We start from the raw sequence: 24,268 nt of genomic DNA on the forward strand, positions 1-24,268 counted from the left end.
ATTTCCTTTCTAAGTAAATGTAGGCTAATATTTGTCATTTGACTCTCTTGACTCTTCCTTGAAACTTAATGTAACAATTTTTTTTCTGGAATTATTTTTTTAAAGATTTTATTTATTTATTTGACAGAGAGATCACAAGCAGGCAGAGAGGCAGGCAGAGAGAGAGGAGGAAGCAGGCTCCCCATTGAGCAGAGAGCCCAATGTGGGGCTCAGTCACAGGATGCTGAAATCATGACCCAAGCCGAAGGCAGAGGCTTTAGCCCACTGAGCCACCTGGGAGCCCCTGGAATTATTTTTTTTACCTTCTCTGGTTCTCTGTTGTTTTTACTAGCTCCTATTCTTGGCATGATACACATAGTCCTTAAAAATATAATCCCAAACAAATTTCCAGCCTTATCTCCTGCAACTCTGCATCCTTGTCTCCTAGCCATACTGAACCACTCCTGCATCAGCAAATACTCCATGTGCTGTCACTCTTTTTGCCTTTTGTTCATATTTTTTCAGTGCTCAGATTTCCTGCCCCTTCCTTCTCTGCCTGAGCAATTATTACTCATTCTTCAACATCCAGTTCAAATTTCACTTCTCTTGTGATATTTTACCTGACACACTAGGTAGAATTAGATTATTTTTATGTGTGATCATGGGGCAATTTGTAAATAATACTGTCAGAAAACCCATCACACTGTGTTCTAGTCAGTCGGTGTCATGCTTTCTTATTGTTTTTTGTAATTATTGCAAACACCGCTGTACCTTAAACACAGAAGGATTTTATTGCTTGTTGAATAAGTGAGTATGTGATTAAATGTATGTAAGTATGGATGGATGAATGGACAAGGTCCCAGAATAAGGCCAGGCCAGAAAATCATAAACAAGAGTGTGTAAACCAAAGATACTATTTCATCCTCTAGGCTCAGAGAATATGAAAACAGAAGTCCAAAAATATACTGATAAACACAGTGGGTTCTGGTACTTTTATTCAGCCACATCCATCCCTCTCCCCAAGGAAAGGAGACCTCAGAATCTAATCCTAATGAGATGGGGTTATTTACTCTTCCAGGACACAAATGTACAGAGAGTACATCTTAGAAGGTTCCTGGTCCTTCTGACAAGATTATAAAAGTAATTAGATTCTTCCAGCCTCTACTTCACAGTCACAAAGTGAGTTTCTCACATTGACATACTTATTTACTTACCTGAACCTTGTTATTTAATCAATTTGGAAATATGTTTATTAAATAACATGTAAGTACAAGAAAAATAAAATTGTTTAGCTACTTTAATAGAAGCAACTTCACGGATAATATCCAGAAATTCCTCACTTACCTTCCCACAAAATATGAACTGAAATATAACATATTAGGAAATAATTAAATCATTCTGTCTAAACAGCTCAGTCTTCAATTAAGGACCACATAAACACACATTGGCAATTTTCTCATCATATGATTTGCAACATTTATTTCTAAGATAACAAGATACACAGTTGATTATAGTTACATAGAAACCACATATTATCAGTGTTATAATGAAACATTTGAAAGGCAGAAATAAATCCTATGTTCTTCTTTGGAAATGGGGGTTATGCAGTACCAAGTAGCCAACTCTAAAGGGAAAATATGGATAAGGCATTTCTCATTGGGTTATTAATCTTTAAACCCTACATGATCAAGACCAAAAGTGGTGCTAATTAACATCTAATTTGAAAAGTTTTATCATCAGTCATTTTTGTTTTTTCGCAAGTCCTGTGTGTTCCACACTTTAGAGGTGCTTTTTACTTGCAAGCTGCTGACTGTATGTGTGTAAATGACTATGAAAGGAAAACCCCATGCAATGTAATGATGATGCCACAATTATTTGTCTTTATATTCTCTTCACAGGAGATGTAAACCTAAGGGTATATAAAGAGAAATACGGGCACCTGGGTGGCTCAGTGGGTTAAGCCTCTGCCTTTGGCTGAGGTCATGATCTCAGTGTCCTGGGATCCAGCCCCGCATCGGGCTCTCTGCTCAGTGGGGAGCCTGCTTCCTCCTCTCTCTCTGCCTGCCTCTCTGCCTACTTGTGACCTCTGTCAAATAAATAAAATAAAATAAAATAAAAATCTTTAAAAAGGGAAATAATTGATCTAAGCACTAAATTTGTCCCTAGAACAATGAAGGACATTTTTACTCTTCTGAAACACTTAAAGTCTGTTCCACATACTTTTGAGTGTAGTTACATAGACTGTCATCTGTTGCCAAAGAAGTACTTAATGAAATGTAGGTCTGAGTAATAATAATAGCAATCATTTATGGAGTGTTTACTATGTATGGGACACTCTGATAATCACTTTGTAAGTGATGATTTGTTTATTCTGTATACTAACCTAATGAATTTTATTTATTTATTTATTTATTTAAGTATAGTTGGTACACAGTGTTATATCAGTTTAAGTTATACAACATAGTAATTCAGCTTCTCTATATGTTATGCTATGCTCACAAGTGTAGCTACCATCTATTACCATATATCACTTTTATTCAATTATTATTTCTCCATTTTACTGATGAAGAAACTGAACCACATAGAATTTAAATAACATGTCCCAAATTACGTAGCTATTAAATGACAGGCAATCTGACTACAGAGCTCATGCTTTTATTCAATATGCTGTATTATTTTTGTATTGCCTAGCATTTGCCTATGGAAGTGCTATTATCAGCTCACTCCAAAACAAAGTTCCATTTGGTTTCCCCACTCTTTCACCGGAAAAGCTTATAGGGATTGACCCATCTTAAATCAAGGCAAGTCTGTGGGATTATTGATAATATTAAAGTTAGCTAATTTTCTGAATGGCCAAAGTTCAGTGCCAATACAATCCCTTCACTGAAAAATAACCACTCTTAAAATCCTATTACACTTTGTGATTCTATGAAAACAGAATTCTCATCATTTTTCATTGTGTCACATTATTATTGGTTCCTATAGTGCTAATGGAAAAAGCTGTTACTACCTGGTTTTGCCTTATAATGTACATTACTTTTTAATTAAATAGAAAAATGAGGACCAGCAACACATTACTATTGATGGAAAACATCTTGTGAGATGTCAGAAGACATCCAGAGCATTCTCAAATGGATTTTTTCTTATTTAAAACATCAACCATATGGGGCTCTTGGGTGACTCAGTCAGTTGGGGTTGGGCATCTGACTCTTGGTTTCAGCTGATGTCATTATCTCTTGGGTCACGGGATCAAGCTCTGTGTCAAGCTCTGTGCTCAGTGGCGAGTCTGCTTGAAGATTCTCTCCCTTTGACCTTCCACCTCCCCACCCCATCCCCCCCGCCCACTCTCTCTTTCTAATAAATAAATGAATAAATCTTTTAAAAAAATACAACATCAACCACATTTTGACAGATTTTTTCTTCCCCTATGTTGAATTTATGCTTATATACTCTTATTATATGTGTCCTTTACCCTCTCAAGACAGGTTTGCATAATCTGTTGTGGCTTGAGTCTTCAAAGTATACTTTCCCTTGAGTGTGAATCGTCCTTTCTTAGCAAACCAAATTTCATTGTTGTTGTTGGTGGTGTTGCTGCTGCTGTATTGCACAAAACATGGTATGTTATTGGGGAATATAGATACCTTGATAAAGCCATGTAGTGGGTTGTAAATATAAATTCCACAGCCATTGTCCACAGATTTTTGTATTTTTTATTGATTACTGGTAATTTTCAAGTCCATCTAACTTCCAAATTGATAATCCATTATGTGCACTACAAAGAGATTATTCTTAAAAAAGAAATTATTCTTTCTATAAACACTACTTTATGATAGAGTGTCTTTATCCTACTCAAACCATTTCATGGCTCTCTCCATCACTTGCAAATTAATTTCAGATGCCTTTTGTTGTAAATCAAAACCATGTACTAAAATGACAACGCTGATCTGTCAGTATCCTATTAGTGATTTTTTGTTGTGTGTGTTTCTTTTGTTTTGTGCTCCTGCCTTAATGAGCTTCTTACTCAACTTAGAATTCCCCATATACACTCCTTCCTGTTTGCTTTTGCTCAAACCATTTCATCTTTCTGGAAAAGTCAAACTCTATTCACTCTGATTGTCTGAATGCTCACTCTCTCCCAAATAAATCTCTCTCTTCTCCATGAGGTCTTTACTGGTCATTCCACCTCCTATAAAATGTCATAAAACTTTGTCCTCATATACTACTTCATATTGCTATTTCTATTTTATGTAGAGATACTGCTTTGTTAACCAGACTTAACCTCCATCAGAGAATGGACTTGGTCTATCCTTCACCAACCTAAGATAAAAATCTAGAGCTTACAACATAAATATTTGCCAATTTATTCACTAGTCTCATAGATTCTTGTCAGCCAAGAATTGTTTGTCAACCAAACCATTGTTTATACCTGTTGTCCATTTATATGTTTTCTTTGAAGAAGTGTCTATTCAGGTCCTTTCCCCACTTTTAAATTGGGTTATTGTGCGGGGCGTTGCCATTGTGTTGTAGGAGTTACTTGTATTTTTTGGATATTAAACCTGTATTAGATATACGGTTTGCAAATATCTTCTCCTATTTTATATGTTGCTTTTTGTGTTTTGTTGATTGTTTCCTTTGCAGAAATTTTCAGTTTGATGTAATCCCAATTGTTTTCAAAAACTTTTATTGTTTGCAGGTTTTTGTGTCATACACAAAATACCATTCTAAGGCCAAAGTTACAAAGTTTTTTTCCCAATGTTTCTTCTAGGTTTTTACAGCTTCAGATCTTCTATTCAAATACTTAAGCCATTTTGAACTGATGTTTGTGTATAGTGCAAGATATTTTATATGAGGATATTGAGTTTTCCCAATACCATTTATTGAAAAGACTGTATTTCCCCCCATTTTATATTCTTGGTGCCCTTGTCAAAAATAGTTGGCTGTAGGGACACCTGGGTGGCTTAGTTGGTTGAACACTTGCTTTAGGTTCAGGTCATGATCCCAGGGTCCTGGGATCAAGTCCTGCTTTGGGATTCTTGCTGAGCTGGGAGTGTGCTTCTTCTTCTGCCTGCCACGCCCCCACTTGTGTGTGCTCTCTCTCTGACAAATAAAATCTTAAAACAATAGTTGACTATATATGCATGGGCTTATTTCTGAGTTCTATATTTTGTTCCATTGGTCTGTGTATCTGTTTTAATGTCTATAACATACTGTTTTGACTACTATAGTTTTGTAGTATAGTTTGGAATTAAGAAGTGTGGTGCTTGTTCTTCTTGCTCAAGAATGCTTTGGCAATAGAGGGTCTTTTGTGTCTCCACATAAATTCTAGGATTGTTATTTCCATGAAAAATGTCATTGGAATTTTGACAAGAATCTCATTGTGTCTGTAGATAAATTTGGGTAGTACAGACATTTTTAATTAATATTATTCACTCCATTCCATGAACATGGGATATTTTCCCATTTATTTGTGTCTTCCTTAATTTTTTCATCAGTTTTTTATAATTTTCAGTGTACAGATCTTTCCCCTCCTTGGTTAAATGTATTCTTATGTGCTTAATTATTTTTGATAGTTTTTCTTATTCTAAAACAGAAATGTATATTATGTTTTTATCTACTTTTTACAAATACATTTTGAACACTGTAACTAGAAGTTTAATCATGACCAATAAGAAAACAGAAAAATGAATAACTGACCTATTAGATAGGATTGTGCTACATTGATAAGTCATATGTATTCTTTTAATACTTCTTCCAGAGTTTGAAAGTTGGCATAAATCAATATGATCTTTTTAATTACCAATGTTTCCATTAACAAAGAATAATAATTTGCAGCTCATCAACTTAGTATGTAATCAATAGCCACCAAGGCTACAGGGGAAAGTCACATGGTAAGTTTTATGAACTAATAACCTAATGTTGATATAGACTAATTGATTGATAGAATACATTTTCAAATATCATTCAGAGATATTATAGCTATGGCTTGGGGATTTGTCAGCAGATTGATAACTAGAAAGAACAAAAATAATAGAGATATAATTCTTCTGTTATTTTCCCTTAACTTTGTTTTAATCTATTATTCATCTACTCATTCACCCAGTATCTGTGTAAATGAGCCTTCTCCTTAGTTTTGAGTATTATTTGAAATCATTGATGTAAAAAAATGAGAGTAAAAATTATGAGTTTTTCCTTCCTAGTAACTTACATTATAGATAGAAATCAAAACCTGACTTCATGGGTTATATAATCAGATAACTTTTGGGTTCAGGAAAGTATCTTAAATAATTGAAGCAGGCTAGATATATAGAAATTGGAAGTGATTTGGAAAGATGTGGACCAGGAAGCATGGACTTGAGTAGCTGGATTCAAATTTAAGTGTGTTTTAAAAGATTGTGCCAGCCAGGCATAACAAGTTTTAGAAACAGGTTAGACTCACCAGCTACTAATATTAGACCATTGATGATTGTCCAAAACTACAAAAAAAAAAAAGCATTATAGAAATTCAAAAGAAATAAAACTGCTAATCCAAAAATTTTTTCATGGAGTAAGATTTCATTTGTATTTAGAAGATTTCCTTGGAGAGAATGGAGAGAATGAGGTAGGATTTTATAGGTAAGAGGAAGTCTATTCATCTTGTCCCTTCCTTTAATCTCTGACTCTTCCTTTTAAACTCTTCTTGGTAATTTACAAAACTAGTATTCTCAGTGCAAGCTAAAGGCAAACACTTGTTGCTATCTATAATATTCAAAAACAACTTTTACTCTGCCCCCCAAAATTGTATCCAGTTGCTCTCAAGAAAAGTTTCCATTAAATAATTGAATTTGCAAGGGGCTTAAATAGAGCTGGCCAAATTTGAAAACTAACATTTAAAGAGTTTAAGGTAAGACCAGTGTAACCATCTATTCATAGTGTATTTTTCTTGAATAAGTATCTATATGCATTAATAATATCATAATGAAATAAACTATAAATTTTATTATTGAGATATTTTTATAAAAAATGTTTATGCTTTTCAGGGCAGATGGGTGGTTCAGTCAGTTAAGCATCTGCCTTTAGCTCAGGTCATGAAAAAATAATTTCATTGAGAGAATTTGGTATGAAGTCTCAAATGAAGATATTTTGCTTTATTATTTTTTTTGTTTTTATTTAAATTCCATTTAGTTAGGATACAGTGTAATATTAGTTTCAGGTATAACATATAGTGGAAGTTGAGTTTTATAAGTTCTTTATATAACTTGGATACTAACTCATTATCAGTTATGTCATTTGCAAATATCTTCTCCCATTCTAAAGGTTTTCATTTAGTTTCATTGAATATTTCCCTCACTGTGCAGAAGTTTATTATTTGTTTGTTTGTTTGTTTGTTTATTGAGGAAGTCCCAATAGTTTATTTTGGCTTTTGTTTCCCTTGCCCATGGAGACATATCTAGAAAGAAGTTGCTGTGGCCAAATGTCAAACAGGGTACTACCTTTCTCCTCTAGGATTTTTATGGTTTCAAGTCTCACATTTAGGTTTTTAATCTAGTTTTAATTTACTAAAGTCTTTGTTCTACATACTTTCTTTAAATTTTATTCATTTATTTGAGTGAGAGAGAGAGAGCAAGGAAGAGAACATGAGCAGCAGAGAGGGCCCAAGGGATAGGGAGAAGCAGAGTCCCCACTGAGCAGGCAGCCCAATGCAGGGCTCAATCCCAGAACCCTGGGATCACATCCTGAGCCAAAGGCAGTGGCTTAAGTGACAGAGCCGTCTAGGCACCCCTGCTCCACATACTTTTTGAGAGTAGTTACATGGACTGTCATCTGTTGTCAAAGAAACACTCAATGAAATTTAAGTCTAACCTAAATTTAACCCTAACCCTAACCCTAACCCTCATAATACTAGCTTTCATCTATAGAGTGTTTATATGTACTGGACACTATGATAATCACTTTATAAGTGATGATTTGTTTAATCTTTGTGCCACCTAATGAATTACAAATATTATATATGACATTTATTATGTTGAGGTATGTTACCTCTATCCCTACTTTGTTGAGGGGGTTTTTTTATCATGAATGGATATTGTACTTTGTCAAATGCTTTTCTGCATCTATTGAAATGATTATATGGCTCTTATCCTTTTTTTTATTAATATGGTGTATCACATTGATTGATTTGTGAAATTGAACCACCCTGGCAACCCAGGACTAAATCACACTTGATAATGGTGAATTACTTTTTAATGTATTGTTGGTTTTGTTTTGCTAGCATTTTTTTAGAAGGTTTGCATCCATGTTCATCAGAAATATTGATCTGTAATTCTCTTTTTTAGTGCAGTCTGTCCGGTTTTGTATCAATGTAGTGGTGGCCTCATAGAATGGGTTTGGAAGTTTTCCTTCCTTTTCTATTTTTTGGACTAGTTTGAGAATGTATTAACTCTTCTTTAAATATTTTGTAGAATTCCCCTGGAAACCCATCTGGCCCTGGACTTTACTTTGTTGGGGCAGTTTTGATTACTGATTCAATTTCTTTGTGACTATTAGTCCATTCAAGTTTTCTATTTCTTCCTGTTTCAGTTTTGGTAATTTATATATTTCTAGGAATTTATCCATTTCTTCCAAGTTGTGTGATTGGTTGTCATATACTTTTTCATAGTATCCTCTTATACTTGTATTTCTGTGGTATTGGTTGTTATTTCCCTCTCTCATTTGTGATATTACTTATTTGGATCATTTTCTTTCTTTTTGATAAGTCTAGCTAGATGTTTATCAATTTTATTAATTTTTTCAAAGAACCAACTCCTGGTTTAATTGTGCTATATACTTTCCTCTTAGGACCACTTTTTCTGCTTCCCAAAAGTTTTAGGCTGTTGTGTTTTCATTTTCATTGTTTTCATGTATTTATAAATTTCTTCTTATGTTCCTTGGTTGACCCATTCATTGTTTAGTAGGGTGTTGTTTAACCTCCATGTATTTATGGTCTTTCCATTTTTTTCTTGTGGTTTACTTCAAGTTTCATAGCATTGTGGTTAAAGAGTATGAATGCTATGAACTCAGTCTTTTAGTATTTGTTGAGACCTGATTTATGACCTAATATATTATCTATTCTGCAAAATGTTCCATGTATACTTGAAAAGAATGTGTGTTTTGCTCTTTTAGGGTAAAGTGTTCTGAATATATCTGATAGGTGCATCTGGTCTGGTGTGTTATTCAAAGCCATTGTTTCTTTGTTGATTTTCTGCTTAATCTGCTCAGTCTGTCCATTGATATAAGTGATGTGTTCAATTAACCTATTACTATTGTACCATTATCAATTATGTTCTCTATGTTTCTTATTAATTGCTTTATGTATTTGGGTCCTCCCATGTTGGGTGCATAAATATGTATAATTGTTAAATCTTCATGTTGCAACTCCCATTTATTATGGTATAGTATCCTTCTTCACCTCTTTTTACAGTCTTTGTTTTCAAGTCTAGTTTGTCTGACATAAGTATGGCTACTATAGCTTTCTTTTGACATTCATTTGCATGATAAATATTTCTCCACCCTCTCATTTTCAATCTGCAGGTGTCTTTATGTCTGAAATGAGTCTCTCATAGGCAGCATATAAATGAGTCTTGTTTTTGGGGGGGAAGGTTGTTTTTTTGTTTGTACCCACCCTGACACTGTGTGTATTTTGATTGGAGCATTTAGTCCATTTATGTTCAGAATACTTTTTTTTTAAAGATGTTATTTATTTGCTTGACACAGAGAGAGAGAGAGAGAGAGAACACAAGCAGAGGGAGTGGCAGGTAGATGGAGAAGGAGAAGCAGGCTCCTGCTGAGCAGAGAGCAGGACATTGGTCTAGATCCCAGTCGTTGGGATCATGACCTGAGCTGAAGGTAGATGCTTAACCTACTGGGCCACCCAGGCACCCCCCAGAGATTTTCTCTGATCTTTTCTTATCTTTGTTATTTTGGTCTTTCTTTTCTGCTCAAAAATTCCTGTTTAATATTTCTTGCAGGACTGGGTTACTGGTCATGATCTCCTTTAGTTTTTATTTGTCTGGGAAACTCTTTATCTCTACTTACATTTTGAATGATAGCCTTGCTAGGTAGAGTGTTGCTGGCTGCAGATGTTTTCCATTCAGCACTTTGAATATATCCTATCCCTCCATTCTGGTTTGCCAAGTTTCTGTTGAGAAATCTCTAGCTAGCTTTATGGGTCTTCCATTGCAAATTAAGGACTTCTTTTGTCTTACTGCTTTTAAGATTTTTTTCTTTAACAGTATATTTTGCAAATTTAATGCAGTATGTCTTGGTGTTAGCCCACCTTGTTGTTGTTGTTGTTGTTGGGAGTTCTATGAGCCATTCTGGATTTAGATGTCTATGTCCTTCAACAGATTAGGGAGGTTTTCAGGTATTATTTGCTCAAATAAATTTTCTACCCTCTTTTCTCTCTCTCCTTTTCTCTTATTGTATAAATGTTGTTTCATTTGATGGAGTTACTCAGTTACTCAGCCTATTCTCGTGTTGCATAATTCTCCTTTCTTTTATTCAGCTTCACTATTTTCCATTATTTTGTCTTCTGTATCACTAATTCCTTCCTTTGGTTCTCCCAACTTGCCATTTGTTGTATCAAGTCTGTTTCCAATCTTGTTTATTTTATTCTTCATTTCTGACTATTTTTTAACTCTTTTATCTCCACGGTAAAATGTCTTCCTGATGTCTTCTATTCTCTCAAGCCCAGATACATGATTGTCACTTTAAATTCTTCATCAGGCATATTACTTATATCTGTTTCACTTAAGTCTCTGGCCATGCCCATATCTTGTTCTTTCTTTTGAGATGAGTTCCTCCATCTTGGCATTTTGTCTATTTCTCTGCCTTCTGCTCTGTGTCAGAAAAGTCAGTTATATTTCCTATTTCTGAATATAGTGGTGTTATGAAGAAGTGTATGTGGTGTCGAGGGGCTGGCACTTTGGGGAATGTGTCTGTTGTGTGCTGCGTGCACTCTGCTATTGTGTTTTTGCTGCTCTATCCTTCATGTCAGTCATCTGTAGTCTTTCCTTGTTTCTTGTGGACACTGGTTAGTACCTGTCCAGAATGTGTAGATTTTTAACTAGGTATGCTCTGGTCTGCTTGTGAAATGAAACTTCATACTACTTCCATTAGAACTGAGTCCCTGTAGAACTCTATGGTCAGGAGACTTCTTATGAGCAAGGGTTTTTTGCTGGTCTTCTGGGAGAGGAGCCAACCACACTGGGACTGAGGCAAGCTTGACTGACCAGGGCAGTGCAGCTTGAGCACAGGGTTTGGGGTTTATTGTAAGCATGTTTGCAGCCAGCTTTGGGGCTATGCTACTTACCACAGCTAACTTTTTGTTTATGCTGAGGGGTAGGGGAAGGAAATGCTGTAAACCAGTTCCTTTGCCCTTGGAGAGGTCTCTCTGTGTATACCACCCTGAAGGAAGCACTCTGAGAAGAGAGAATAATCTCCCCCTGCTTACTCCAGGTGTTGTTCAGATAGTTGTTTCCATGTTATCTGCCTCTGAGTTTTTTGCCTGCCTTTTCTCCAGGAACAGAACAATACTCTCTGGGCTCTATCCCAGCCAAGCCTGCTGACGTTTAAAACTCCAGGTTTAGATATGTGTGGGCAGGGACTTGTGCTTATCTTCTGGGGGAGGTGCCCACCTTGCTTGGACTAAGGCAAATTTGGCTGAGAAGGTCAGTCCCACTAGAGCACAGGGGTATAAACCTTGGTGTAAACAGATTAGGCAGCCAGTGGTGCATTGCTGCTTCCCATAGATGATTCTGTTTGTACTGAGTGGTTGGGTGAGGTAAATGGCTCCAGCTAGCTTCTTTGACCCCAGAGAGGGGTCTCAGTGAATGTTGGCTTTCAGAGAAAGTCTCCAAGAATTAAATAATTTCCTTACTGTGTGCCATTTCCATGCTGTCTGCCCCCAGTTTGCTTGCCTGCCTCTTTCCCTGAGCCAGGGGCAGTGTCCTCAGAGCTATATCCTAGCCATACCTGCTGATCTTTGTTACTCCAGGCTTTAAAACTCACTCATTGCAAGAACTCATGAAATTCAGTGCTTCTCATTTTCTAAGGCAATAGCTTTGGGGAAATATTCTCCTCATGCATTCCCCTGTGTGCTCTATTCTCTCTCACCCTTCTCTGTGATCACTGTTCCCTCCCTTCTGCAGCACCCATGTTAATGTTCTGTTTCTCCCCTAAATCACATTTCTCAGGGTTGATAAAGGGTTTCTGTGAGCAGCCTAAAAGTTGTTTTAGGTTGCAGCTTATAATGCTAATGATTTAGCATTTTATGATGTAAATTGATTCTCCAAGTTTGATAGAAAGTGAATGTCATGAAAAAAAATATATTTTTTAAAACCATTCAACATTTGTTAACAAAGCCTTGGTCATAAGAAGCTTCTTGATGGGGCACCTGGGTGGCTCAGTGGCTTAAGCCTCTGCCTCTGGGTCAGATCATGATCCCAGAGTTCTGGGATCAAGCCCCGCATCAGGCTCTCTGCTCAGTAGGGAGCCTGCTTCTCCCTCTCTCTCTGCCTGCTACTCTGCCTACTTGTGATCTCTTACTCTGTCAAATAAATAAATAAAATCTTTAAAAAAAAAAAGAAGCTTCTTGTTGTTCATTTGATATGTAAGAAAAAGGCATAGTAAACCTTTGGGTACTATTGATGCAATTTAGGATTTTTTGAGATTCACGGACTTCTTTTAAGATAAGGAAGGGAGCTAGGGAGGAAGATAGGAAGGAAGGTAGGACACACTGGTTTATTCCCTTATCATAAAACACAGCATGTTTCCACAAGCCCTACCTTCTTCGATGTGACTTCTTCTCTCCCTTTAGTTGTGAAGTTTGTTCTGTCAGTCCCTCAGGTTGATTTCTGGGGTATTTACAATGATTTGATAGTTATCTAGTTTTATTCATGGGATGGGATGAGCTTAGGATCCTCCTACTCTGCCACCATCTTCCTTAATTTTGCCCATTTATATACTTTTATTTTGCAGAGAGAGATTGTCATATTCTTCATACCACTGTAATTTGTTTTGACAACTTTTTTAATTGGACAAGACACTTAGACTATTACATAACTCTGTTAAAGAGCATAAAAAATAAAATACAGTAACAAAATGTAATTGGGATATGTACACCTTTGGAAAGGGAAGGTAATGGGCCTGACAGAGAAAATGTAGAGATTTTTTTTTCTTTTTAAAAAAGTTTTCAGCAGTCTTTTAAAAGTATTTGTCTGGGTTTTCTCCCTTGTTTTATGCCTTAGCAGTGTATTTTATACTCTGCTGCTGTGTTTATCTACTCAAATCATAAAAGTAATCATGTCAGTACTTCTTAACCTTCAATATTTCCTTAATTGTCAACAGAACACAGCCAAAATTCTTTGGAATGGCTTTTAAGGTCTTCCTTAATCTATTGTTAATTCTACCTTACCAAACATCTTTCCCACATTGGTCCCTGCTCACCCTTTGATCATGTCAATTTGACACTATATGCTTTGTGCTTTGTTACTCCTGTGCCTTTCCTCATGCTTGTTGCTTGTTATGCTCTTTCTCCCTCATTTTAGCATACCCAGATTCCACCACCTATCTTTAAATTAAAGCTTGAATATCACCTGTTCCACTAAGTATATATAAGATGCACCTAGCAAGATACCATGTTCCCTTGCTTCCCCTACTATACTTATCTCTATCTTCTTTATGATATTTGTTATTTCTAGTAATATATTAATTCTTCGTATAAACGTGTGTAGCAGCAATTTTTTGGAAGATCCATGCTTGATTTATCTTGGTGTTCCTTTGCAGCATCTAGCATAGTCCTTTTATATTTAGAGCTCAAGTATGATGTGCTACAAGAAGTAGGATTAGTGGTTCCCTAACGTCTATATTTTGTACATGATACCAACTCTTAATTCCTTGGCCTAGCATTCAATTCATTGTCTTTCCTGTGTAGCCTTTCTTGCTACTAGCTAATAATACAGAAGAAACAAGAAAAAGCAGTGAAAATAAAAAGTACAAAAACTGTATTGTGTTACAAAGTTGGGCCTGATTTTATAAAAACTAGTGGAATAAATTTAAGTTTTAAGTTTTGTAAACTTAATTTAGAATATAATTCACAAAGAACTGTATCCAAAATATTATAGGAACTATAATACATGGAGAAAATAAAGAAAATTCAGCAACTACACTGCTTAGCTTTTCTTCACCAGAAAAACTATTTCCTTTAAATGCTTAGTTGAGGTCATTAATGGCCAAATTAAATAGATTGTTAGATGCTCACAAATATTATATTTTATTTTAGGGAGTCAAATTCAATCAATACATATGTTGATACTTGTAAAGTCATAAGGAAATATTTAGGCTAACTCATAATTTTGAACAGTGAGATCGACATAACTGTAGTACATAACTTTCGTAATTGTGTTTTTGTATTTGTGAATATGAGACATCTTTTGTCTTTAGCTACTCATATATTCTACCATTTTCATGTAATGACAAATATACCATAAATTGCCAGTTGGAGAACTTACTTCTACATCAGTCTTATACTCTTAAATACATTTAAGAAAAATGGGACCCTATAATTATGTTTCAGAAAGCATGAACATCTGTAGAGTGATTCAGTTGGACACCTTCACAAGCATATTGACATCAGATCATCATCATCATAACATCAAATCACTAATCAATGAAGTCTAACTACTGCATCTTACTTCTCATTTGGAACTGTCTGATTTGCGTGGGAAAGGAGGATTTATTTTTTTAAAAAAATTTAGTCCTCGGGGCACCTGGGTGGCTCAGTGAGTTAAGGCCTCTGCTTTCAGCTCAGGTCATGGTCCCAGGGTCCTGGGATCGAGCCCCACATCGGGCTAGCTGCTCAGCGGGGAGCCTGCTTCCCTCTCTCTCTGTCTGTGTCTCTGCCTATTTGTGATCTCTGTCTGTCGAATAAATAAAATCTTTAAAAAAAAAATTAGTCCTCTCAGCCTTAAAAAATGTATTAAGGTATATCATATCCGCTATTTGTTATTCATTGACTGTATCAAAATATAAAGCTGTTCTAGGAAGCAACCAGAATGTAATCTCTAATTTTGTGGATGAAAATTACTTCTATAATTATTATAGAAACCCAACAAAACAAATGTAAATTAAATTAACTGAAAAGGGAAAATGTTCTGAGTAATAGCAGACAAAGCATGAGTCACATAGCCCATTATCTCCCTAAGCAGGCATATAGCCACAAAAACTGAATGTTCTTGGTCACTAAATATTTTAAATTTCTTCTACCCTATAATATACTAATTATTTAACTCAGTAAAACACTAACCAATACTCAGTCAAATTACCATAAAACAGAATTTTCTTAGCTACTTTATAACTTAACAGATAATTTGGGGGCGCCTGGGTGGCTCAGTGGGTTGGGCCTCTGCCTTCGTCTCAGGTTGTGGTCTCAGGGTCCTGGGATCGAGCCCCACTTCGGGCTCTCTGCTTGGTGGAGAGCTGCTTTGAACTCTCTCTGCCTGCCTCTCTGCCAGCTTGTGCTTTCTCTCTCTCTGTCAAATGAATAAATAAAATCTTAAAAAAAAGATAATTTGAAACTGAATGATTAATAATGATAACAATAAGTACATATAAAGCACTCTATTACCATTGTGTTCAACAATTATAACCCTATAATCCAATTATATCTCTTAAAATCTTCACATCAACTCTTTTTTTGTTTTTTTTTATTTTAATTCCAATAGAGTTAATATACAGTGTTATAGTAGTTTCAGGTGTATAATACAGTAGTTTCAGGTGATTCAATGATTGTAGACATTTCTCAATGTTCATCATGATAAGTGTACTCTTTAATCCCCATCACTTAATTCACCCATTCCCCTCACCCTCCTCCCCTCTGGCAACTACCAGTTTGTTCTCTATAGTTAAGAGTCTGTTTTTTTGTCTTTTTCTCTTTATTCATTTTTTTTTGTTTCTTAAATTCCACATATGAGTGAAATCATATGGTATTTGTCTTTTTCTGACTGACTAATTTCATTTAGCATTATACTCTCTAACTCAATCCATTTTGTTGCAAATGGCAAGATTTCATTCTTTATATGACTAATTAATATTCGTGTGTGTGTGTGTATCATATCTTCTTTATCCATTCATCTATCTATGGACACTTGGGCTGCTTCCACAATTTGGCTATTGTAAATAATTCTGCAAAAAATATAGAGGTACATGTATCCCTTCAAATTTGTGTTTTTGTATTCTTTGTGTAAATACCCAATAGGAAAGTTCCTGGATCATAGGGTAGTTCTATTTTTAATTTTTCTGAAGAATCTCTATACTGTCTCCCACATTGGCTGAACCAGTTTGCATTCATGCCAACAGTACAAGAGGGTTCTATCTTCACCATACTCTTACCAATGCTTATTGTTTCTGGTGCTATTGATTTTAGCCATTCTGACAGGTGTGAGGTGATACCTCATTGTAATTTTGCACTTCCTTGATGATGAGTGACGTTGAGCATCTTTTCATGTGTAGTCATCTGTCTACACATCTGATAGTCATCTGTATGTCTTTTTTGGAGAAATGTTCATGTCTGCCCATTTTTAATTGGATTATTATATTTTTTTTGCATTGAGTTGTGTAAGTTCTTTATGTATTTTGGATACTAACCATTTGTCAGATGTCATTTGCAAATACCTTCTCCCATTTAGTAAGTTGTCTTTTAGTTCTGTTGATTGTTTCTGTTGCTGTTAAAAAGCGACATCAACTCTTTCATCCTCACTTTATTGAAAAGGAAACAAAGCCACCGAGAGGTTAAATGACTTCCCTAAGTTCACACAAAAATAAATAGCAAAGCCCAAACTTGAACCCAGCTCAGTCTAATTCCATAGCTCGTACTGTTAATCATATCCCTGTGGGTGATTCCTATAATACAGTAAATGTACTAGGAAAGAACTGGGAGACAATCCAAGGCAAAACTGATGGGAACATTTTTATCAAAATTACTTTAATCTATTTCTAATATATATTTCTAATATATATATTAGAAATCTAATGTAATCTAATATAATCTAATATATATTTCTAATATAATATAATATATTTCTCACATTTAAATATTTCTATCAGGATGTATAAATTTATCAGGCTCTTTATCAGGGTATCAGGATCTTTAAATTTTATAGAGAATAAATGTTTTATATAAAACATAGATCTCTTTTAATTTATAATCTTATACTTTCACAATCACAAATAATAAGAAACATATTTTAAATAAATATTTTGTTTGAGTTGCCCGAGTGGCTCAGTCAGTTAAGCATCTGACTCGTGATTTTAGCTCACGTCATGATCTCAGGGTCCTGGGATCAAGAGCCACACTGGGCTGCATGTTCAGTGTGGAGTTGACTTACAATTCATCTCTCTCCCTGTCCCTCTGTCCCTCCCCTAGCTCGTGCACTCACTTGCACTCTCTCTCTCTCTTTCTTTCTCTACTTGGATAAATTCTTTTTAAAAATAAATAAATATCTTGCTTACAGATTACTTAGCACCTACTATAAATTTGTTTTTCTCTGGAGTGTCTTTTCCAATATATTTTTTAAGAGTGCAACATGACTCAGTAAGTATAAAAGGTTGAAATATTGTATTGCTGTTGGAAACCTGAAAGTTGCTAACTTTTAAAGGTTTATATTTGCATAATAAAATCATATTCATGTTACATAGAACTTGTAATTCAAGCATATTGCTGAAGTAATAGATAACTAGAAAAGATTTAGGAAACAATTAAATATATGTATACGGAAAAAGAAAAATTCAGACCAATAGAAAGTAATCATTTCATAATAATGTTTATTGTTTTTTGGCATGTAACTTGAAATACTCCCTTATATTTTTAGGTCTGTGATCATTTTATTTATTTTTTATTTTTTTTAACGATTTTGTTTATTTATTTGACAGTGAGCACAAGTAGACAGAGAGGCAGGCAGAGAAAGAGGGAGGAAGCAGGCTTCCTGCTGAGCAGAGAGCCTGATGCAGGGCTTGATCCCAGGACCCTGAGATCATGACCTGAGCCGAAGGCAGAGGCTTAACCCCCTGAGCCACCCAGGTGCCCCAGGTCTGTGATCATTTTAGGCCGTACTGATCTTTCATATGTTATTGTTGGGTCCGTTATCAAAGGAACGAGACTGAGACAGAGTTACGCAAAGCCTTATTCTATGCCAAGCATTAGAAGTTAGGCTGACCGGCCAGGGACATGAGGCTGAGACAAAGTGAAAGTTATGTAAAGCTTTATTCTATGCCAAGCATTAGAAGTCAGACTGACCAGCCAGGGCCACCTCCGAAGAGAGCGACACCCCTTGGTCTTACAGGCTAGTTTTTATAGGGCACAATCGTAGACATCTGCATATGAGGCTTTGGCTGATTGAATGTCTCCTACCTGTGTGTTTTAGTAACGGTTACCAATGGCCTTGTTTTAGGTATGTGTTTTAGTAATAGTTACCTGGAATTGGCCTTGTTTTAGGTGTGTGTTTTAGTAACAGTTACCTTGTTTTAGGTGTTGTGTTTTAGTAACAGTTACCTGGAACCGAGAGCAATAACTTTTCTAGACAACAAAATGTCTACCTAGGCGACATGGAGTCACTATGGCTAAGTAGGCCCAGGCAGGCCCTAGGGGGTTAACATGTTTTAATGTGGAATCGACCCCAATAACCCCCTCTTTTCTTTCGAGATTAGTCAATTCTTTGACTTTTTAAAGAATCAGTTAGTGCTGAAATTAGGATGGGAACCGCAGGTTTTGTCCATTTTATTTCTGCAGCAAGATGCTGGAATCCGTAGGGCCCTCTATAGGATGACAGTAAATGGTCCCTTTCAATGATACTTCAAGTTTTTCACTCGGTGGCGGCATATCCAAATCTTTGGGGTGGTAAGGCTGTTGTTCCATCTTTGTCTCCATCTCAGTGTAGGCAGCTTGGATCCCTGCATGGGCTTTTTTTAAGACATACTGTAGTGCCTGTAGTGACTGGAATATAGACTGATCAGTCATTTTTGTTAGGGTAACCTTTTGTAGCCATAAGCAGAGTGGAGGGGGTCTCTCAAACATAATTTTAAATGGGGTAACCTTGTTTAAGTAGGGTGTACATCGTGCCCTAAGGAGGGCGAAGGGAAGGAGATCATCCATCCACCGCCAGTTTTTAGAATTAACTCTGTCAAGGTTTTTTTTTTTTTTTTTTAAGAGTCCAGCTCATTCTTTCTACTTGTCCGGAACTCTGGGGCCGGTAGGCACAATGTAGATTCCAGTTAGTGCCTGTGGCCTAGGCTAATGCCTGTGAGACTGAGCTCACAAATGTAGGACCATTGTTTGACCCGATCGCGAGAGGCAGCCCAACCCTAAGAATTATTTCTTGTAGTAGTTTTTTTTTGGCTACCATTCCTGCCGTTTCTTGTTTGGTGGAAAAAGCCTCTACCCAGCCTGAAAATGATCTATAAAAACTAACATATACTTGTGTCCATATTTTTCCTGTTTTATCTCTGTAAAATCTACTTCCCAATAAATTCCTCGTTCCCTACCTCTTTTTCTTTCTTTTTTTTTCCTAGTTTTTCCGCTTTTACTGCCTGACATTGAGCACATCTATTAACTATATCCTGAGCCATATACCCTAATTTAGATACCTGAAATTGCTTGCCCATGAGATTTTTAAAGTTTCCATGTCCCTAAATGAGAACCCTGATGTATTTGGTTTACTAATTTTTTTTTTTTTTTAAGTCTTCAAGGAAGAATTAACTTTTTTGTCCTGGTCTTAGCTCAGTCCCCTTTATAGTCTAATTTAGTCCATTTTTGTAAATATTTTAAATCTTCCTCTGAATAATCTGTTTTTTCTGGTAGGGCTGGAGCCGGGAGTGTAACCAGTTTTTGATTCATTTTCCTGGCTGCTTGCTTTGCTGTTAGATCTGTTAATTAGTTTCCTTTTGAAACCAGATCAGTCCCCTTCTGGTGTCCCAGGCAATGCATCACGGCCACCTTTCGAGTCCCAAATAGTCTGGAGGAGAGCTAGTATTTTTTTCTTTGTTTTTATTTTTATTTTTATTTATTTATTTATTTATTTTTTGCTGTTAATAAGCCCCTTTTTAAATAAATAGCCCCATGTATATGGAGAGTAGCAAAGACATACCTGTTGTTCCTAGAGATGTGTGGCAGGGCCGCTTTGTAGAGTTCCTGCTCAGGAGAAACCATCGCAGCCCCCGCATACCTCTTTTCATCCGCCATGCAGCTACCCCCGTCTGTGAACAAAGTCATCTCCATGTCCGGGAGGGGAGTGTTTCTGAAATCCGGCCTTATTCCTGTGACCTGGGTTAGGACCTCCCCGCAGTAGTGTGGGTGGGGCAGGGGTATCCGTTGGTTACCTGTTTCCTGGACTCAGACAGTAAACGCACTCCTTCCTGGAGATCAAAGCCTAAATAAGTGGCTTGTCCCCCGCAAGCATGACTTATAGATCTCTGCGGCTGTTAGCAAGTACTGTGGTCAGTTAGCTCCTCTGGCAGCAACATGGCTGGATTTAGCACCACCGGGGAATGGAAAGTCACTTTCAGTTCATTGAGGAAGAGGGCCTGATACCCCATCACTCGGGCATTTGTTCTTGTCCAGGTGAGCTGGCCTTGGAACATTTTCTGTTGGTTGGACCACTCAAAAGCAAAGAGGGGGTGAGACTTTCTTGTATTCTTGAGATCTAAGACAGTATACATGGTTCTCTTGGGGCTCAGGAGGGAGAGTAGGGTATAGGGGTTAGGCACCATCGGGTGGATATCTTTAATCCATTTGTTTACTTTCTGCAAGTCCTGAATGGGTCGGTACTCCCCAGTTTCGGCCTTTTGACGGGAGGCAAAGGTGTGTTTTATGGAGATCCCTTTCTTTGCTTCCCAGGGGAGGGAGTACTGATGCGAACAGCCGTAGGCCAAATTTAAGGTCTTTTCTGTTGTTTATTTATGTCCTTTTGTGCCATTTTCCCTGTGTACCCAGACTTCCTCTTCAGATCGTTTTCTCATAGATTCTAGTAATGATGAAAATTGGGCTCCCATGTCCATCAAAAAATCAGTTGATTTCCCCTCCACCTGAGTTTTTACCTGAGGTTTGGGAAGGGGCTCTGAACCATGGTCCCTTTAGTCTCTGGATCACCAATATAGATTTGCCATGACACAGGGCTTTAGTCTTTTTTTTTCTTGTGAATACATCCATCAAAGCTGATCTATTATGGTTAAATTTCCAACATATTTTATTGTTCTATTTTAAACTTATAAACCAAGGCAAATAAAGGTCTCTTTCCCCAAGATTTTATGACTTACTAAATACCCTCAAGTTTAGTTTTTATTATTTTCTTTCAAGTTCTGGTGCAACCAGATATTTTTATTTTAAGAAAAAACTATTTACTCTCTTAAGCCCTCTTTTTTGTGTATGTACAATTTTTCTAAACTTACTATCAGTCATCAGTCAACTGCCTTTTCTCTTTTTTTTTTTTTTAGATAACATTAAAACTTTTAATAAAATCCTTAATGGTGTTTTTCTTTTGGTAATCTAGAATACATGGAGTCATTTTATGTGATTTATTATTCTGATGTGCTACATTTTAAAATTCATTTTAATTTTAGTCTGTCCTGACCATACCTAAAATTTTTTTTTGAATATTTTTCTTCATAAAACTTTTACAACACTTTTGCATCTAAGTTTTGTCCCAAGTCATTTTTTTAAAATAATTATCTCATTTAGGACAAAATTACCTTTTATCTTTAACGAAATGTATTTTTATTCCCCCCCCCCTTTTTTGTATCTCCTACTTTTTATATATAGGGTGGGTTTTTTTTTACTTTCTTCAGTCTTAGTTACAGTTAGAATTTTTTTATTCTTAGAAACACGTTAGTCTCTAATGATGGCTAAGTATTAACCAGTTGTGAACAGTTACAACAGAATTCTGTAGATGGCAAATTTATGAATCAGTTAAGCACAAAACATGTTTATCAACAGATTTAAATATTTTTAGTTTCTTTGCAGTAAGAACTCAGAAGCATAAACCTGGTTCCAGTAATTAATGCTTTAGTATTTTATCCCATTTGGTTAAGACCTAGATGTTCAACAAATTTAATTCCATTTGTCATCCAAGTAAACCTTTAGTGTTTCAGGTTACTAAAGACCTTGAAAGCTATTTTAACAATTATCCATTAAAACTTTGAGATAGACAGTTAATCATCAGTTCAGTTATTTCTTTGCTAACAGATTTTAACAAATAACATGAGCTTATTTGACCTTCAGTAAACTTTGAAGTTTCACATTTACTGATGTAACTTTAAAGCCATGTCTATTTTAATTAAACCAACAAACTTAATTTAGTTTAAATACTGATTTACGTCTCACCTGGACCCACTCCATTTTTAATGTTTACCTGAGACACGGGTGGGAATATCTGGAGTGGGGGGTGTTAGGTCCAGGGGGTGCTCTTTTTGTTTCTTGACCGTGAAGAGAGAAGGAGCCGTGGTGCAGGAAGCACCGAGGATGGTCTAGAAGCCAGTTATGCAGGCTGCACCCAAGTTGGTGCAGAAACAGAAGGAGGAGACAGAACAAACAAAGTGCTGCCAGAAGGCCCCGCCAGCAAGGGAGAAGGGTTAGGCAGTCGAGGTCGGGCCAGAGAAGGCAAGGAACTTCCCCTAAACAAAGGGAGTTTTGGCAGCTGCTTGGGAATATTCCTTAAAGTCTCTGTCTCGAGTTAGACCAACCACAGTTGGCTCCAGTTATAGCCATTAACATAAGAAATGAGCAAGGGAGAAGTCCCACATCTATTAGGAGGAACGGAGAGATGAAAGTCAGAGTCCCCTTACTCTCTGCTTGTCCCATTTTTTTCAAACACTACAAACAACATAACATTATGACAACAAAAAGACAAGATACAGACAACCACAGACCCAGCGGCCCTTACCTAGAACCTGCCGCTGGTGGGGATTTTCTCAGTCCCCTACAAACATTCGCCGGTGGGGATTTTCTCGGTCCCCTAGAAACGAGTAACAAAACAGACAACAAAAAGACAAGACAAAGACAGAGACCCAGCGGACCTCACCCGCTGGTGGGGGTTTTCCCTGCCCCGTACAGACGGGGGTTACCCGGCCCACTACAGACCCAGATGACTGCCTAAGGGGGCTTAGACCCCCAGACGATCTACCAGAAGAGGGATGGGGCGTCCCCACATCCACTCCAGCTCTGGGGAGCATGGCTGCGTCCAGCTTCTCCCCAGTGGGCCATACCCTGGAGCTCCACAACCAAACAGAGCAGATCTCACAGAATATGGAGATCTTACCCCCGGAGGATTTTCCCAGAAATTCTGATGCTGGCTCAGTTCTCGTTGTTTGATCCTGGACGAGCCCCCATATGTTGGGTCCGTTATCAAAGGAACGGGACTGAGACAAAGTTATGCAAAGCCTTATTCTATGCCAAGCATTAGAAGTTAGGCTGACCGGCCAGGGACATGAGGCTGAGACAAAGTGAAAGTTATGTAAAGCTTTATTCTATGCCAAGCATTAGAAGTCAGACTGACCAGCCAGGGCCGCCTCCGAAGAGAGCGACACCCCTTGGTCTTACAGGCTAGTTTTTATAGGGCACAATCGTAGACATCTGCATATGAGGCTTTGGCTGATTGGATGTCTCCTACCTGTGTGTTTTAGTAACGGTTACCAATGGCCTTGTTTTAGGTATGTGTTTTAGTAATAGTTACCTGGAATTGGCCTTGTTTTAGGTGTGTGTTTTAGTAACAGTTACCTTGTTTTAGGTGTTGTGTTTTAGTAACAGTTACCTGGAACCGAGAGCAATAACTTTTCTAGACAACAAAATGTCTACCTAGGCGACATGGAGTCACTATGGCTAAGTAGGCCCAGGCAGGCCCTAGGGGGTTAACATGTTTTAACATGGAATCGACCCCAACATTATAGAGTAGTTTGACAAAATACGTATGACTAAAAGAGATTTCAGTAGGGAGAGATGACAGTATTGTCAAATGAAGAAGTGACTAGATTATATTATATCCAGTTATCTCACTCACAGGATGAAGATTGCACTGTGAGGCTTGTAAAATAAAAATGGAAAGCTTTCATTTTGTAGGAAGGAGGAGTGTTATTTGTTATATACTGTCTTTGTAGACACATCCCATTGGATGTAGATCCCTATTTCCATTCTTCTGGAAACAAAGTCTATTATTAAGAATCAACCCCATTACTCTCTTGGCATCTCTTAGAATCAGCTTTTAGGTGTAGGACCAAAAAAAAAAAAATCTTG

General features: G+C 36.8%; 1 protein-coding gene across 1 annotated transcript in view; it reads left to right on the top strand.

Moving 5' to 3' along the window:
- LOC116583220 overlaps positions 1-24,268 on the top strand; it is a 258,959-nt gene that overhangs the window by 203,827 nt on the left and 30,864 nt on the right. The window lies entirely within an intron of this gene.

This window comes from Mustela erminea, chromosome X, assembly GCF_009829155.1.
Source record: "Mustela erminea isolate mMusErm1 chromosome X, mMusErm1.Pri, whole genome shotgun sequence".
Classification (NCBI taxonomy): Eukaryota; Metazoa; Chordata; class Mammalia; order Carnivora; family Mustelidae; genus Mustela; species Mustela erminea.